Source organism: Dendrobates tinctorius, unplaced genomic scaffold (assembly GCF_039654945.1).
Source record: "Dendrobates tinctorius isolate UK_male_01 unplaced genomic scaffold, ASM3965494v1 ptg000099l, whole genome shotgun sequence".
Lineage (NCBI taxonomy): Eukaryota > Metazoa > Chordata > Amphibia > Anura > Dendrobatidae > Dendrobates > Dendrobates tinctorius.
In genome coordinates this window covers 9,997,894-10,013,890 of record NW_027361767.1, presented here as the reverse complement: position 1 = coordinate 10,013,890, position 15,997 = coordinate 9,997,894, and the positions used below count along the sequence as shown (strand labels likewise).

General features: G+C 40.7%; 5 non-coding genes across 5 annotated transcripts; all 5 read left to right on the top strand.

Moving 5' to 3' along the window:
- Window positions 1-123: 123 nt before the first annotated feature.
- TRNAK-UUU (transfer RNA lysine (anticodon UUU)) lies at window positions 124-196 on the top strand. Its single transcript has one exon. It is a non-coding gene; the product is annotated as a tRNA-Lys (tRNA).
- Window positions 197-5,288: 5,092 nt separating this feature from the next.
- Window positions 5,289-5,361, top strand: TRNAK-UUU (transfer RNA lysine (anticodon UUU)). Its single transcript has one exon. It is a non-coding gene; the product is annotated as a tRNA-Lys (tRNA).
- A 3,402-nt stretch (window positions 5,362-8,763) lies between these two features.
- On the top strand, window positions 8,764-8,836 carry TRNAK-UUU (transfer RNA lysine (anticodon UUU)). Its single transcript has one exon. It is a non-coding gene; the product is annotated as a tRNA-Lys (tRNA).
- Window positions 8,837-10,544: 1,708 nt separating this feature from the next.
- TRNAK-UUU (transfer RNA lysine (anticodon UUU)) lies at window positions 10,545-10,617 on the top strand. The gene has a single exon. It is a non-coding gene; the product is annotated as a tRNA-Lys (tRNA).
- A 5,079-nt stretch (window positions 10,618-15,696) lies between these two features.
- Window positions 15,697-15,769, top strand: TRNAK-UUU (transfer RNA lysine (anticodon UUU)). The gene has a single exon. It is a non-coding gene; the product is annotated as a tRNA-Lys (tRNA).
- The last annotated feature ends 228 nt before the right edge of the window (window positions 15,770-15,997 follow it).

The following is a 15,997-nucleotide window of genomic DNA, read 5'->3' as shown; positions in this document are numbered from 1 at the left end:
CTGCCCAATTCAAGCCTGGAAACTATGATTTTTGTGGAACAAGAGCAAGTCCAAAAAGGGGCAACAAAATTTAGTAACGGGATGAAAGAATTACGGTACCCAGCGAGATTATCAATGTAGAGAGCCCGGATATCTCAGTCGGTAGAGCATCAGACTTTTAATCTGAGGGTCCAGGGTTCAAGTCCCTGTTCGGGCGTAAGCTTTTAATAAATGGTAATGTTATGTACCATGGACGGTACTCAGTCACTATTTGGCACTATTATGTGGTTCTGTTATGGTGATATTCAGAAGATGCATATTTTTCATAACTGTATCTCCTGCCTATAAGCCACAAATCAATAGTGGACAGATCGCTAACAACAGCCATGTCATGTTTGGTCTCTGGGTAGTGGTAAAATCCCGATAAAAGATATGGCGGCAATCTCAAACTTTTGCGATCATCAGGGGTGAAGATAACACATAAGTTGGGAATTTCATAAAATCCTGAAGGGCTGAGGGCATCCCACAACCGGTCTCCCATGAGGTCATCATGGGGGGTGCAATGTGGGGGTAACTTGTGTGCTGATAAAAGGTCTAAAGAAATTATGATCTGTGTGGAACTATAGCGAGTACAAAGAAGGGCAACAAAATTAATAAAGGGGATGGAGGAACTACAATACCCAGAGAGATTAGCAAAAAAGTATTATTTAGTCTAGAAAAGAGGCAACTGAGGGGCGATCTCATAACCATGTATAAGTATATAAGGGGACAATACAAATATCTTTTCCGAGGATCTGTTTATACCAAGGAAGGTGACGGTCACAAGGGGGCATTCTCTGCGTCTGGAGGAGAGAAGGTTTTTCCACCAACATAGAAAAGGATTCTTTACTGGTAGGGCAGGGAGAATCTGGAATTCCTTGTCTGAGGAGGTGGGGATGGCGAACTCAGTCAAGGGGTTCAAGAGAGGCCCGGATGTCTTCCTGGAGCGTAACAATATTGTATCTTGCAGTTATTAGGTTCTTTAGAAGGACGTAGATCTGGGGATTTCTTCTGACGGAATATAGGCTGAACTGGACGGACAAATGTCTTTTTTCGCCCTTGCTAACTACAGCTCTGGCAAAAATTAAGAGACCACTGCAAAATTTTCATTTTGTCTTAATTTTCTCTTTATACGTATATTTTTGAGTAAAATGTAAATTGCTCTTATATTCTATAAACTACTGACAACATGTCTTCGAATTTCCAAGCACTAAATTTTGTACTTATTTTCAGAAAATGAAAAATGGTCAAAATAGCAAAAAAAATGCAGTGCTTGCAGACCTCAAATAATGCTACGAAAACAAGTTCATAATTATTTAGAAACAACAGTACTAATGTTTTATCTCAGGAAGAGTTCAGAAATCAATATTTTGTGGAATAACCATGATTTTTAATCACAGCTTTCATGTGTCTTGGCATGCTTTCTACCAGTCTTTCACACTGCTTTTGGGTGACATTATGCCACTCCTGGTACAAAAACTTAAGCAGTTCTGCTTTGTTTGATGGCTTGTGACTATCCATCTTCCTCACATTCAAGAGGTTTTCAATGGGGTTCAGGTTTGGAGATTGGGCTGGCCATGACAGCGATTTGAGCTAGTGTTCCTTCATCCACACGCTGGTTTACCTAGCCGTGTGGCATGGTGCATTGTTCTGCTGGAAAAGCCAGTCCTCAGAGTTGGGGAACGTTGCCTGAGCAGAAGGAATCAACTGTTTTTCCAGGATAACCTTGTATGCGGCTTGATTCACATGTCCTTCGCAAAGATTAACCTGCCCAATTCAAGCCTGGAAACTATGATTTTTGTGGAACTAGAGCAAGTCCAAAAAGGGGCAACAAAATTTAGTAACGGGATGAAAGAATTACGGTACCCAGCGAGATTATCAATGTAGAGAGCCCGGATAGCTCAGTCGGTAGAGCATCAGACTTTTAATCTGATATTTAAAAGTTATGGTGATATTCAGAAGATGCATATTTTTCATAACTGTATCTCCTGCCTATAAGCCACAAATCAATAGTGGACAGATCGCTAACAACAGCCATGTCATGTTTGGTCTCTAGGTAGTGGTAAAATCCCGATAAAAAATATGGCGGCAATCTCAAACTTTTGCGATCATCAGGGGTGAAGATAACACATAAGTTGGGAATTTCATAAAATCCTGAAGGGCTGAGGGCATCCCACAACCGGTCTCCCATGAGGTCATCATGGGGGGTGCAATGTGGGGGTAACTTGTGTGCTGATAAAAGGTCTAAAGAAATTATGATCTGTGTGGAACTATAGCGAGTACAAAGAAGGGCAACAAAATTAATAAAGGGGATGGAGGAACTACAATACCCAGAGAGATTAGCAAAAAAGTATTATTTAGTCTGGAAAAGAGGCAACTGAGGGGCGATCTCATAACCATGTATAAGTATATAAGGGGACAATACAAATATCTTTTCCGAGGATCTGTTTATACCAAGGAAGGTGACGGTCACAAGGGGGCATTCTCTGCGTCTGGAGGAGAGAAGGTTTTTCCACCAACATAGAAAAGGATTCTTTACTGGTAGGGCAGGGAGAATCTGGAATTCCTTGTCTGAGGAGGTGGGGATGGCGAACTCAGTCAAGGGGTTCAAGAGAGGCCCGGATGTCTTCCTGGAGCGTAACAATATTGTATCTTGCAGTTATTAGGTTCTTTAGAAGGACGTAGATCTGGGGATTTCTTCTGACGGAATATAGGCTGAACTGGACGGACAAATGTCTTTTTTCGCCCTTGCTAACTACAGCTCTGGCAAAAATTAAGAGACCACTGCAAAATTTTCATTTTGTCTTAATTTTCTCTTTATACGTATATTTTTGAGTAAAATGTAAATTGCTCTTATATTCTATAAACTACTGACAACATGTCTTCGAATTTCCAAGCACTAAATTTTGTACTTATTTTCAGAAAATGAAAAATGGTCAAAATAGCAAAAAAAATGCAGTGCTTGCAGACCTCAAATAATGCTACGAAAACAAGTTCATAATTATTTAGAAACAACAGTACTAATGTTTTATCTCAGGAAGAGTTCAGAAATCAATATTTTGTGGAATAACCATGATTTTTAATCACAGCTTTCATGTGTCTTGGCATGCTTTCTACCAGTCTTTCACACTGCTTTTGGGTGACATTATGCCACTCCTGGTACAAAAACTTAAGCAGTTCTGCTTTGTTTGATGGCTTGTGACTATCCATCTTCCTCACATTCAAGAGGTTTTCAATGGGGTTCAGGTTTGGAGATTGGGCTGGCCATGACAGCGATTTGAGCTAGTGTTCCTTCATCCACACGCTGGTTTACCTAGCCGTGTGGCATGGTGCATTGTTCTGCTGGAAAAGCCAGTCCTCAGAGTTGGGGAACGTTGCCTGAGCAGAAGGAATCAACTGTTTTTCCAGGATAACCTTGTATGCGGCTTGATTCACATGTCCTTCGCAAAGATTAACCTGCCCAATTCAAGCCTGGAAACTATGATTTTTGTGGAACTAGAGCAAGTCCAAAAAGGGGCAACAAAATTTAGTAACGGGATGAAAGAATTACGGTACCCAGCGAGATTATCAATGTAGAGAGCCCGGATAGCTCAGTCGGTAGAGCATCAGACTTTTAATCTGATATTTAAAAGTTATGGTGATATTCAGAAGATGCATATTTTTCATAACTGTATCTCCTGCCTATAAGCCACAAATCAATAGTGGACAGATCGCTAACAACAGCCATGTCATGTTTGGTCTCTAGGTAGTGGTAAAATCCCGATAAAAAATATGGCGGCAATCTCAAACTTTTGCGATCATCAGGGGTGAAGATAACACATAAGTTGGGAATTTCATAAAATCCTGAAGGGCTGAGGGCATCCCACAACCGGTCTCCCATGAGGTCATCATGGGGGGTGCAATGTGGGGGTAACTTGTGTGCTGATAAAAGGTCTAAAGAAATTATGATCTGTGTGGAACTATAGCGAGTACAAAGAAGGGCAACAAAATTAATAAAGGGGATGGAGGAACTACAATACCCAGAGAGATTAGCAAAAAAGTATTATTTAGTCTGGAAAAGAGGCAACTGAGGGGCGATCTCATAACCATGTATAAGTATATAAGGGGACAATACAAATATCTTTTCCGAGGATCTGTTTATACCAAGGAAGGTGACGGTCACAAGGGGGCATTCTCTGCGTCTGGAGGAGAGAAGGTTTTTCCACCAACATAGAAAAGGATTCTTTACTGGTAGGGCAGGGAGAATCTGGAATTCCTTGTCTGAGGAGGTGGGGATGGCAAACTCAGTCAAGGGGTTCAAGAGAGGCCCGGATGTCTTCCTGGAGCGTAACAATATTGTATCTTGCAGTTATTAGGTTCTTTAGAAGGACGTAGATCTGGGGATTTCTTCTGACGGAATATAGGCTGAACTGGACGGACAAATGTCTTTTTTCGCCCTTGCTAACTACAGCTCTGGCAAAAATTAAGAGAACACTGCAAAATTTTCATTTTGTCTTAATTTTCTCTTTATAGGTATATTTTTGAGTAAAATGTAAATTGCTCTTATATTCTATAAACTACTGACAACATGTCTTCGAAATTTCCAAGCACTAAATTTTGTACTTGTTTTCAGAAAATGAAAAATGGTCAAAATAGCAAAAAAAAATGCAGTGCTTGCAGACCTCAAATAATGCTACGAAAACAAGTTCATAATTATTTAGAAACAACAGTACTAATGTTTTATCTCAGGAAGAGTTCAGAAATCAATATTTTGTGGAATAACCATGATTTTTAATCACAGCTTTCATGTGTCTTGGCATGCTTTCCACCAGTCTTTCACACTGCTTTTGGGTGACATTATGCCACTCCTGGTACAAAAACTTAAGCAGTTCTGCTTTGTTTGATGGCTTGTGACTATCCATCTTCCTCACATTCAAGAGGTTTTCAATGGGGTTCAGGTTTGGAGATTGGGCTGGCCATGACAGCGATTTGAGCTAGTGTTCCTTCATCCACACGCTGGTTTACCTAGCCGTGTGGCATGGTGCATTGTTCTGCTGGAAAAGCCAGTCCTCAGAGTTGGGGAACGTTGCCTGAGCAGAAGGAATCAACTGTTTTTCCAGGATAACCTTGTATGCGGCTTGATTCACATGTCCTTCGCAAAGATTAACCTGCCCAATTCAAGCCTGGAAACTATGATTTTTGTGGAACTAGAGCAAGTCCAAAAAGGGGCAATAAAATTTAGTAACGGGATGAAAGAATTACGGTACCCAGCGAGATTATCAATGTAGAGAGCCCGGATATCTCAGTCGGTAGAGCATCAGACTTTTAATCTGAGGGTCCAGGGTTCAAGTCCCTGTTCGGGCATAAGCTTTTAATAAATGGTAATGTTATGTACCATGGACGGTACTCAGTCACTATTTGGCACTATTATGTGGTTCTGTTATGGTGATATTCAGAAGATGCATATTTTTCATAACTGTATCTCCTGCCTATAAGCCACAAATCAATAGTGGACAGATCGCTAACAACAGCCATGTCATGTTTGGTCTCTGGGTAGTGGTAAAATCCCGATAAAAGATATGGCGGCAATCTCAAACTTTTGCGATCATCAGGGGTGAAGATAACACATAAGTTGGGAATTTCATAAAATCCTGAAGGGCTGAGGGCATCCCACAACCGGTCTCCCATGATGTCATCATGGGGGGTGCAATGTGGGGGTAACTTGTGTGCTGATAAAAGGTCTAAAGAAATTATGATCTGTGTGGAACTATAGCGAGTACAAAGAAGGGCAACAAAATTAATAAAGGGGATGGAGGAACTACAATACCCAGAGAGATTAGCAAAAAAGTATTATTTAGTCTAGAAAAGAGGCAACTGAGGGGCGATCTCATAACCATGTATAAGTATATAAGGGGACAATACAAATATCTTTTCCGAGGATCTGTTTATACCAAGGAAGGTGACGGTCACAAGGGGGCATTCTCTGCGTCTGGAGGAGAGAAGGTTTTTCCACCAACATAGAAAAGGATTCTTTACTGGTAGGGCAGGGAGAATCTGGAATTCCTTGTCTGAGGAGGTGGGGATGGCGAACTCAGTCAAGGGGTTCAAGAGAGGCCCGGATGTCTTCCTGGAGCGTAACAATATTGTATCTTGCAGTTATTAGGTTCTTTAGAAGGACGTAGATCTGGGGATTTCTTCTGACGGAATATAGGCTGAACTGGACGGACAAATGTCTTTTTTCGCCCTTGCTAACTACAGCTCTGGCAAAAATTAAGAGACCACTGCAAAATTTTCATTTTGTCTTAATTTTCTCTTTATACGTATATTTTTGAGTAAAATGTAAATTGCTCTTATATTCTATAAACTACTGACAACATGTCTTCGAATTTCCAAGCACTAAATTTTGTACTTATTTTCAGAAAATGAAAAATGGTCAAAATAGCAAAAAAAATGCAGTGCTTGCAGACCTCAAATAATGCTACGAAAACAAGTTCATAATTATTTAGAAACAACAGTACTAATGTTTTATCTCAGGAAGAGTTCAGAAATCAATATTTTGTGGAATAACCATGATTTTTAATCACAGCTTTCATGTGTCTTGGCATGCTTTCTACCAGTCTTTCACACTGCTTTTGGGTGACATTATGCCACTCCTGGTACAAAAACTTAAGCAGTTCTGCTTTGTTTGATGGCTTGTGACTATCCATCTTCCTCACATTCAAGAGGTTTTCAATGGGGTTCAGGTTTGGAGATTGGGCTGGCCATGACAGCGATTTGAGCTAGTGTTCCTTCATCCACACGCTGGTTTACCTAGCCGTGTGGCATGGTGCATTGTTCTGCTGGAAAAGCCAGTCCTCAGAGTTGGGGAACGTTGCCTGAGCAGAAGGAATCAACTGTTTTTCCAGGATAACCTTGTATGCGGCTTGATTCACATGTCCTTCGCAAAGATTAACCTGCCCAATTCAAGCCTGGAAACTATGATTTTTGTGGAACTAGAGCAAGTCCAAAAAGGGGCAACAAAATTTAGTAACGGGATGAAAGAATTACGGTACCCAGCGAGATTATCAATGTAGAGAGCCCGGATAGCTCAGTCGGTAGAGCATCAGACTTTTAATCTGATATTTAAAAGTTATGGTGATATTCAGAAGATGCATATTTTTCATAACTGTATCTCCTGCCTATAAGCCACAAATCAATAGTGGACAGATCGCTAACAACAGCCATGTCATGTTTGGTCTCTAGGTAGTGGTAAAATCCCGATAAAAAATATGGCGGCAATCTCAAACTTTTGCGATCATCAGGGGTGAAGATAACACATAAGTTGGGAATTTCATAAAATCCTGAAGGGCTGAGGGCATCCCACAACCGGTCTCCCATGAGGTCATCATGGGGGGTGCAATGTGGGGGTAACTTGTGTGCTGATAAAAGGTCTAAAGAAATTATGATCTGTGTGGAACTATAGCGAGTACAAAGAAGGGCAACAAAATTAATAAAGGGGATGGAGGAACTACAATACCCAGAGAGATTAGCAAAAAAGTATTATTTAGTCTGGAAAAGAGGCAACTGAGGGGCGATCTCATAACCATGTATAAGTATATAAGGGGACAATACAAATATCTTTTCCGAGGATCTGTTTATACCAAGGAAGGTGACGGTCACAAGGGGGCATTCTCTGCGTCTGGAGGAGAGAAGGTTTTTCCACCAACATAGAAAAGGATTCTTTACTGGTAGGGCAGGGAGAATCTGGAATTCCTTGTCTGAGGAGGTGGGGATGGCAAACTCAGTCAAGGGGTTCAAGAGAGGCCCGGATGTCTTCCTGGAGCGTAACAATATTGTATCTTGCAGTTATTAGGTTCTTTAGAAGGACGTAGATCTGGGGATTTCTTCTGACGGAATATAGGCTGAACTGGACGGACAAATGTCTTTTTTCGCCCTTGCTAACTACAGCTCTGGCAAAAATTAAGAGACCACTGCAAAATTTTCATTTTGTCTTAATTTTCTCTTTATAGGTATATTTTTGAGTAAAATGTAAATTGCTCTTATATTCTATAAACTACTGACAACATGTCTTCGAATTTCCAAGCACTAAATTTTGTACTTATTTTCAGAAAATGAAAAATGGTCAAAATAGCAAAAAAAAATGCAGTGTTTGCAGACCTCAAATAATGCTACGAAAACAAGTTCATAATTATTTAGAAACAACAGTACTAATGTTTTATCTCAGGAAGAGTTCAGAAATCAATATTTTGTGGAATAACCATGATTTTTAATCACAGCTTTCATGTGTCTTGGCATGCTTTCCACCAGTCTTTCACACTGCTTTTGGGTGACATTATGCCACTCCTGGTACAAAAACTTAAGCAGTTCTGCTTTGTTTGATGGCTTGTGACTATCCATCTTCCTCACATTCAAGAGGTTTTCAATGGGGTTCAGGTTTGGAGATTGGGCTGGCCATGACAGCGATTTGAGCTAGTGTTCCTTCATCCACACGCTGGTTTACCTAGCCGTGTGGCATGGTGCATTGTTCTGCTGGAAAAGCCAGTCCTCAGAGTTGGGGAACGTTGCCTGAGCAGAAGGAATCAACTGTTTTTCCAGGATAACCTTGTATGCGGCTTGATTCACATGTCCTTCGCAAAGATTAACCTGCCCAATTCAAGCCTGGAAACTATGATTTTTGTGGAACTAGAGCAAGTCCAAAAAGGGGCAACAAAATTTAGTAACGGGATGAAAGAATTACGGTACCCAGCGAGATTATCAATGTAGAGAGCCCGGATATCTCAGTCGGTAGAGCATCAGACTTTTAATCTGAGGGTCCAGGGTTCAAGTCCCTGTTCGGGCGTAAGCTTTTAATAAATGGTAATGTTATGTACCATGGACGGTACTCAGTCACTATTTGGCACTATTATGTGGTTCTGTTATGGTGATATTCAGAAGATGCATATTTTTCATAACTGTATCTCCTGCCTATAAGCCACAAATCAATAGTGGACAGATCGCTAACAACAGTCATGTCATGTTTGGTCTCTGGGTAGTGGTAAAATCCAGATAAAAGATATGGCGGCAATCTCAAACTTTTGCGATCATCATGGGTGAAGATAACACATAAGTTGGGAATTTCATAAAATCCTGAAGGGCTGAGGGCATCCCACAACCGGTCTCCCATGAGGTCATCATGGGGGGTGCAATGTGGGGGTAACTTGTGTGCTGATAAAAGGTCTAAAGAAATTATGATCTGTGTGGAACTATAGCGAGTACAAAGAAGGGCAACAAAATTAATAAAGGGGATGGAGGAACTACAATACCCAGAGAGATTAGCAAAAAAGTATTATTTAGTCTAGAAAAGAGGTAACTGAGGGGCGATCTCATAACCATGTATAAGTATATAAGGGGACAATACAAATATCTCTCCGAGGATCTGTTTATACCAAGGAAGGTGACGGTCACAAGGGGGCATTCTCTGCGTCTGGAGGAGAGAAGGTTTTTCCACCAACATAGAAAAGGATTCTTTACTTGTAGGGCAGGGAGAATCTGGAATTCCTTGTCTGAGGAGGTGGGGATGGCGAACTCAGTCAAGGGGTTCAAGAGAGGCCCGGATGTCTTCCTGGAGCGTAACAATATTGTATCTTGCAGTTATTAGGTTCTTTAGAAGGACGCAGATCTGGGGATTTCTTCTGACGGAATATAGGCTGAACTGGACGCACAAATGTCTTTTTTCGGCCTTGCTAACTACAGCTCTGGCAAAAATTAAGAGACCACTGCAAAATTTTCATTTTGTCTTAATTTTCTCTTTATAGGTATATTTTTGAGTAAAATGTAAATTGCTCTTATATACTATAAACTACTGACATGTCTTCGAATTTCCAAGCACTAAATTTTGTACTTATTTTCAGAAAATGAAAAATGGTCAAAATAGCAAAAAAAATGCAGTGCTTGCAGACCTCAAATAATGCTACGAAAACAAGTTCATAATTATTTAGAAACAACAATACTAATGTTTTATCTCAGGAAGAGTTCAGAAATCAATATTTTGTGGAATAACCATGATTTTTAAGCACAGCTTTCATGTGTCTTGGCATGCTTTCCACCAGTCTTTCACACTGCTTTTGGGTGACATTATGCCACTCCTGGTACAAAAATTTAAGCAGTTCTTCTTTGTTTGATGGCTTGTGACTATCCATCTTCCTCACTTTCAAGAGGTTTTCAATGGGGTTCAGGTTTGGAGATTGGGCTGGCCATGACAGCGATTTGAGCTAGTGTTCCTTCATCCACACGCTGGTTTACCTAGCCGTGTGGCATGGTGCATTGTTCTGCTGGAAAAGCCAGTCCTCAGAGTTGGGGAACGTTGCCTGAGCAGAAGGAATCAACTGTTTTTCCAGGATAACCTTGTATGCGGCTTGATTCACATGTCCTTCGCAAAGATTAACCTGCCCAATTCAAGCCTGGAAACTATGATTTTTGTGGAACTAGAGCAAGTCCAAAAAGGGGCAACAAAATTTAGTAACGGGATGAAAGAATTACGGTACCCAGCGAGATTATCAATGTAGAGAGCCCGGATATCTCAGTCGGTAGAGCATCAGACTTTTAATCTGAGGGTCCAGGGTGCAAGTCCCTGTTCGGGCGTAAGCTTTTAATAAATGGTAATGTTATGTACCATGGACGGTACTCAGTCACTATTTGGCACTATTATGTGGTTCTGTTATGGTGATATTCAGAAGATGCATATTTTTCATAACTGTATCTCCTGCCTATAAGCCACAAATCAATAGTGGACAGATCGCTAACAACAGCCATGTCATGTTTGGTCTCTGGGTAGTGGTAAAATCCCGATAAAAGATATGGCGGCAATCTCAAACTTTTTCGATCATCAGGGGTGAAGATAACACATAAGTTGGGAATTTCATAAAATCCTGAAGGGCTGAGGGCATCCCACAACCGGTCTCCCATGAGGTCATCATGGGGGGTGCAATGTGGGGGTAACTTGTGTGCTGATAAAAGGTCTAAAGAAATTATGATCTGTGTGGAACTATAGCGAGTACAAAGAAGGGCAACAAAATTAATAAAGGGGATGGAGGAACTACAATACCCAGAGAGATTAGCAAAAAAGTATTATTTAGTCTAGAAAAGAGGTAACTGAGGGGCGATCTCATAACCATGTATAAGTATATAAGGGGACAATACAAATATCTCTCCGAGGATCTGTTTATACCAAGGAAGGTGACGGTCACAAGGGGGCATTCTCTGCGTCTGGAGGAGAGAAGGTTTTTCCACCAACATAGAAAAGGATTCTTTACTTGTAGGGCAGGGAGAATCTGGAATTCCTTGTCTGAGGAGGTGGGGATGGCGAACTCAGTCAAGGGGTTCAAGAGAGGCCCGGATGTCTTCCTGGAGCGTAACAATATTGTATCTTGCAGTTATTAGGTTCTTTAGAAGGACGCAGATCTGGGGATTTCTTCTGACGGAATATAGGCTGAACTGGACGCACAAATGTCTTTTTTCGGCCTTGCTAACTACAGCTCTGGCAAAAATTAAGAGACCACTGCAAAATTTTCATTTTGTCTTAATTTTCTCTTTATAGGTATATTTTTGAGTAAAATGTAAATTGCTCTTATATTCTATAAACTACTGACAACATGTCTTCGAATTTCCAAGCACTAAATTTTGTACTTATTTTCAGAAAATGAAAAATGGTCAAAATAGCAAAAAAAAATGCAGTGCTTGCAGACCTCAAATAATGCTACGAAAACAAGTTCATAATTATTTAGAAACAACAGTACTAATGTTTTATCTCAGGAAGAGTTCAGAAATCAATATTTTGTGGAATAACCATGATTTTTAAGCACAGCTTTCATGTGTCTTGGCATGCTTTCCACCAGTCTTTCACACTGCTTTTGGGTGACATTATGCCACTCCTGGTACAAAAATTTATGCAGTTCTTCTTTGTTTGATGGCTTGTGACTATCCATCTTCCTCACTTTCAAGAGGTTTTCAATGGGGTTCAGGTTTTGAGATTGGGCTGGCCATGACAGCGATTTGAGCTAGTGTTCCTTCATCCACACGCTGGTTTACCTAGCCGTGTGGCATGGTGCATTGTTCTGCTGGAAAAGCCAGTCCTCAGAGTTGGGGAACGTTGCCTGAGCAGAAGGAATCAACTGTTTTTCCAGGATAACCTTGTATGCGGCTTGATTCACATGTCCTTCGCAAAGATTAACCTGCCCAATTCAAGCCTGGAAACTATGATTTTTGTGGAACTAGAGCAAGTCCAAAAAGGGGCAACAAAATTTAGTAACGGGATGAAAGAATTACGGTACCCAGCGAGATTATCAATGTAGAGAGCCCGGATAGCTCAGTCGGTAGAGCATCAGACTTTTAATCTGATATTTAAAAGTTATGGTGATATTCAGAAGATGCATATTTTTCATAACTGTATCTCCTGCCTATAAGCCACAAATCAATAGTGGACAGATCGCTAACAACAGCCATGTCATGTTTGGTCTCTGGGTAGTGGTAAAATCCCGATAAAAGATATGGCGGCAATCTCAAACTTTTGCGATCATCAGGGGTGAAGATAACACATAAGTTGGGAATTTCATAAAATCCTGAAGGGCTGAGGGCATCCCACAACCGGTTTCCCATGAGGTCATCATGGGGGGTGCAATGTGGGGGTAACTTGTGTGCTGATAAAAGGTCTAAAGAAATTATGATCTGTGTGGAACTATAGCGAGTACAAAGAAGGGCAACAAAATTAATAAAGGGGATGGAGGAACTACAATACCCAGAGAGATTAGCAAAAAAGTATTATTTAGTCTAGAAAAGAGGTAACTGAGGGGCGATCTCATAACCATGTATAAGTATATAAGGGGACAATACAAATATCTCTCCGAGGATCTGTTTATACCAAGGAAGGTGACGGTCACAAGGGGGCATTCTCTGCGTCTGGAGGCGAGAAGGTTTTTCCACCAACATAGAAAAGGATTCTTTACTTGTAGGGCAGGGAGAATCTGGAATTCCTTGTCTGAGGAGGTGGGGATGGCGAACTCAGTCAAGGGGTTCAAGAGAGGCCCGGATGTCTTCCTGGAGCGTAACAATATTGTATCTTGCAGTTATTAGGTTCTTTAGAAGGACGTAGATCTGGGGATTTCTTCTGACGGAATATAGGCTGAACTGGACGCACAAATGTCTTTTTTCGGCCTTGCTAACTACAGCTCTGGCAAAAATTAAGAGACCACTGCAAAATTTTCATTTTGTCTTAATTTTCTCTTTATAGGTATATTTTTGAGTAAAATGTAAATTGCTCTTATATTCTATAAACTACTGACATGTCTTCGAATTTCCAAGCACTAAATTTTGTACTTATTTTCAGAAAATGAAAAATGGTCAAAATAGCAAAAAAAATGCAGTGCTTGCAGACCTCAAATAATGCTACGAAAACAAGTTCATAATTATTTAGAAACAACAATACTAATGTTTTATCTCAGGAAGAGTTCAGAAATCAATATTTTGTGGAATAACCATGATTTTTAATCACAGCTTTCATGTGTCTTGGCATGCTTTCTACCAGTCTTTCACACTGCTTTTGGGTGACATTATGCCACTCCTGGTACAAAAATTTAAGCAGTTCTTCTTTGTTTGATGGCTTGTGACTATCCATCTTCCTCACTTTCAAGAGGTTTTCAATGGGGTTCAGGTTTGGAGATTGGGCTGGCCATGACAGCGATTTGAGCTAGTGTTCCTTCATCCACACGCTGGTTTACCTAGCCGTGTGGCATGGTGCATTGTTCTGCTGGAAAAGCCAGTCCTCAGAGTTGGGGAACGTTGCCTGAGCAGAAGGAATCAACTGTTTTTCCAGGATAACCTTGTATGCGGCTTGATTCACATGTCCTTCGCAAAGATTAACCTGCCCAATTCAAGCCTGGAAACTATGATTTTTGTGGAACTAGAGCAAGTCCAAAAAGGGGCAACAAAATTTAGTAACGGGATGAAAGAATTACGGTAGCCAGCGAGATTATCAATGTAGAGAGCCCGGATAGCTCAGTCGGTAGAGCATCAGACTTTTAATCTGATATTTAAAAGTTATGGTGATATTCAGAAGATGCATATTTTTCATAACTGTATCTCCTGCCTATAAGCCACAAATCAATAGTGGACAGATCGCTAACAACAGCCATGTCATGTTTGGTCTCTGGGTAGTGGTAAAATCCCGATAAAAGATATGGCGGCAATCTCAAACTTTTGCGATCATCAGGGGTGAAGATAACACATAAGTTGGGAATTTCATAAAATCCTGAAGGGCTGAGGGCATCCCACAACCGGTCTCCCATGAGGTCATCATGGGGGGTGCAATGTGGGGGTAACTTGTGTGCTGATAAAAGGTCTAAAGAAATTATGATATGTGTGGAACTATAGCGAGTACAAAGAAGGGCAACAAAATTAATAAAGGGGATGGAGGAACTACAATACCCTTAGAGATTAGCAAAAAAGTATTATTTAGTCTAGAAAAGAGGTAACTGAGGGGCGATCTCATAACCATGTATAAGTATATAAGGGGACAATACAAATATCTCTCCGAGGATCTGTTTATACCAAGGAAGGTGACGGTCACAAGGGGGCATTCTCTGCGTCTGGAGGAGAGGTTTTTCCACCAACATAGAAAAGGATTCTTTACTTGTAGGGCAGGGAGAATCTGGAATTCCTTGTCTGAGGAGGTGGGGATGGCGAACTCAGTCAAGGGGTTCAAGAGAGGCCCGGATGTCTTCCTGGAGCGTAACAATATTGTATCTTGCAGTTATTAGGTTCTTTAGAAGGACGTAGATCTGGTGATTTCTTCTGACGGAATATAGGCTGAACTGGACGCACAAATGTCTTTTTTCGGCCTTGCTAACTACAGCTCTGGGAAAAATTAAGAGACCACTGCAAAATTTTCATTTTGTCTTAATTTTCTCTTTATAGGTATATTTTTGAGTAAAATGTAAATTGCTCTTATATTCTATAAACTGCTGACATGTCTTCGAATTTCCAAGCACTAAATTTTGTACTTATTTTCAGAAAATGAAAAATGGTCAAAATAGCAAAAAAAATGCAGTGCTTGCAGACCTCAAATAATACTACAAAAACAAGTTCATAATTATTTAGAAACAACAATACTAATGTTTTATCTCAGGAAGAGTTCAGAAATCAATATTTTGTGGAATAACCATGATTTTTAAGCACAGCTTTCATGTGTCTTGGCATGCTTTCCACCAGTCTTTCACACTGCTTTTGGGTGACATTATGCCACTCCTGGTACAAAAATTTAAGCAGTTCTGCTTTGTTTGATGGCTTGTAACTATCCATGTTCCTCACATTCAAGAGGTTTTCAATGGGGTTCAGGTTTGGAGATTGGGCTGGCCATGGCAGCGATTTGAGCTAGTGTTCCTTCATCCACATGCTGGTTTACCAAGCCGTGTGGCATGGTGCATTGTTCTGCTGGAAAAGCCAGTCCTCAGAGTTGGGGAACGTTGCTTGAGCAGAAGGAATCAACTGTTTTTCCAGGATAACCTTGTATGCGGCTTGATTCACATGTCCTTCGCAAAGATTAACCTGCCCAATTCAAGCCTGGAAACTATGATTTTTGTGGAACTAGAGCAAGTCCAAAAAGGGGCAACAAAATTTAGTAACGGGATGAAAGAATTACGGTACCCAGCGAGATTATCAATGTAGAGAGCCAGGATAGCTCAGTCGGTAGAGCATCAGACTTTTAATCTGAGGGTCCAGGGTTCAAGTCCCTGTTCGGGCGTAAGCTTTTAATAAATGGTAATGTTATGTACCATGGACGGTACTCAGTCACTATTTGGCACTATTATGTGGTTCTGTTATGGTGATATTCAGAAGATGCATATTTTTCATAACTGTATCTCCTGCCTATAAGCCACAAATCAATAGTGGACAGATCGCTAACAACAGCCATGTCATGTTTGGTCTCTGGGTAGTGGTAAAATCCCGATAAAAGATATGGCGGCAATCT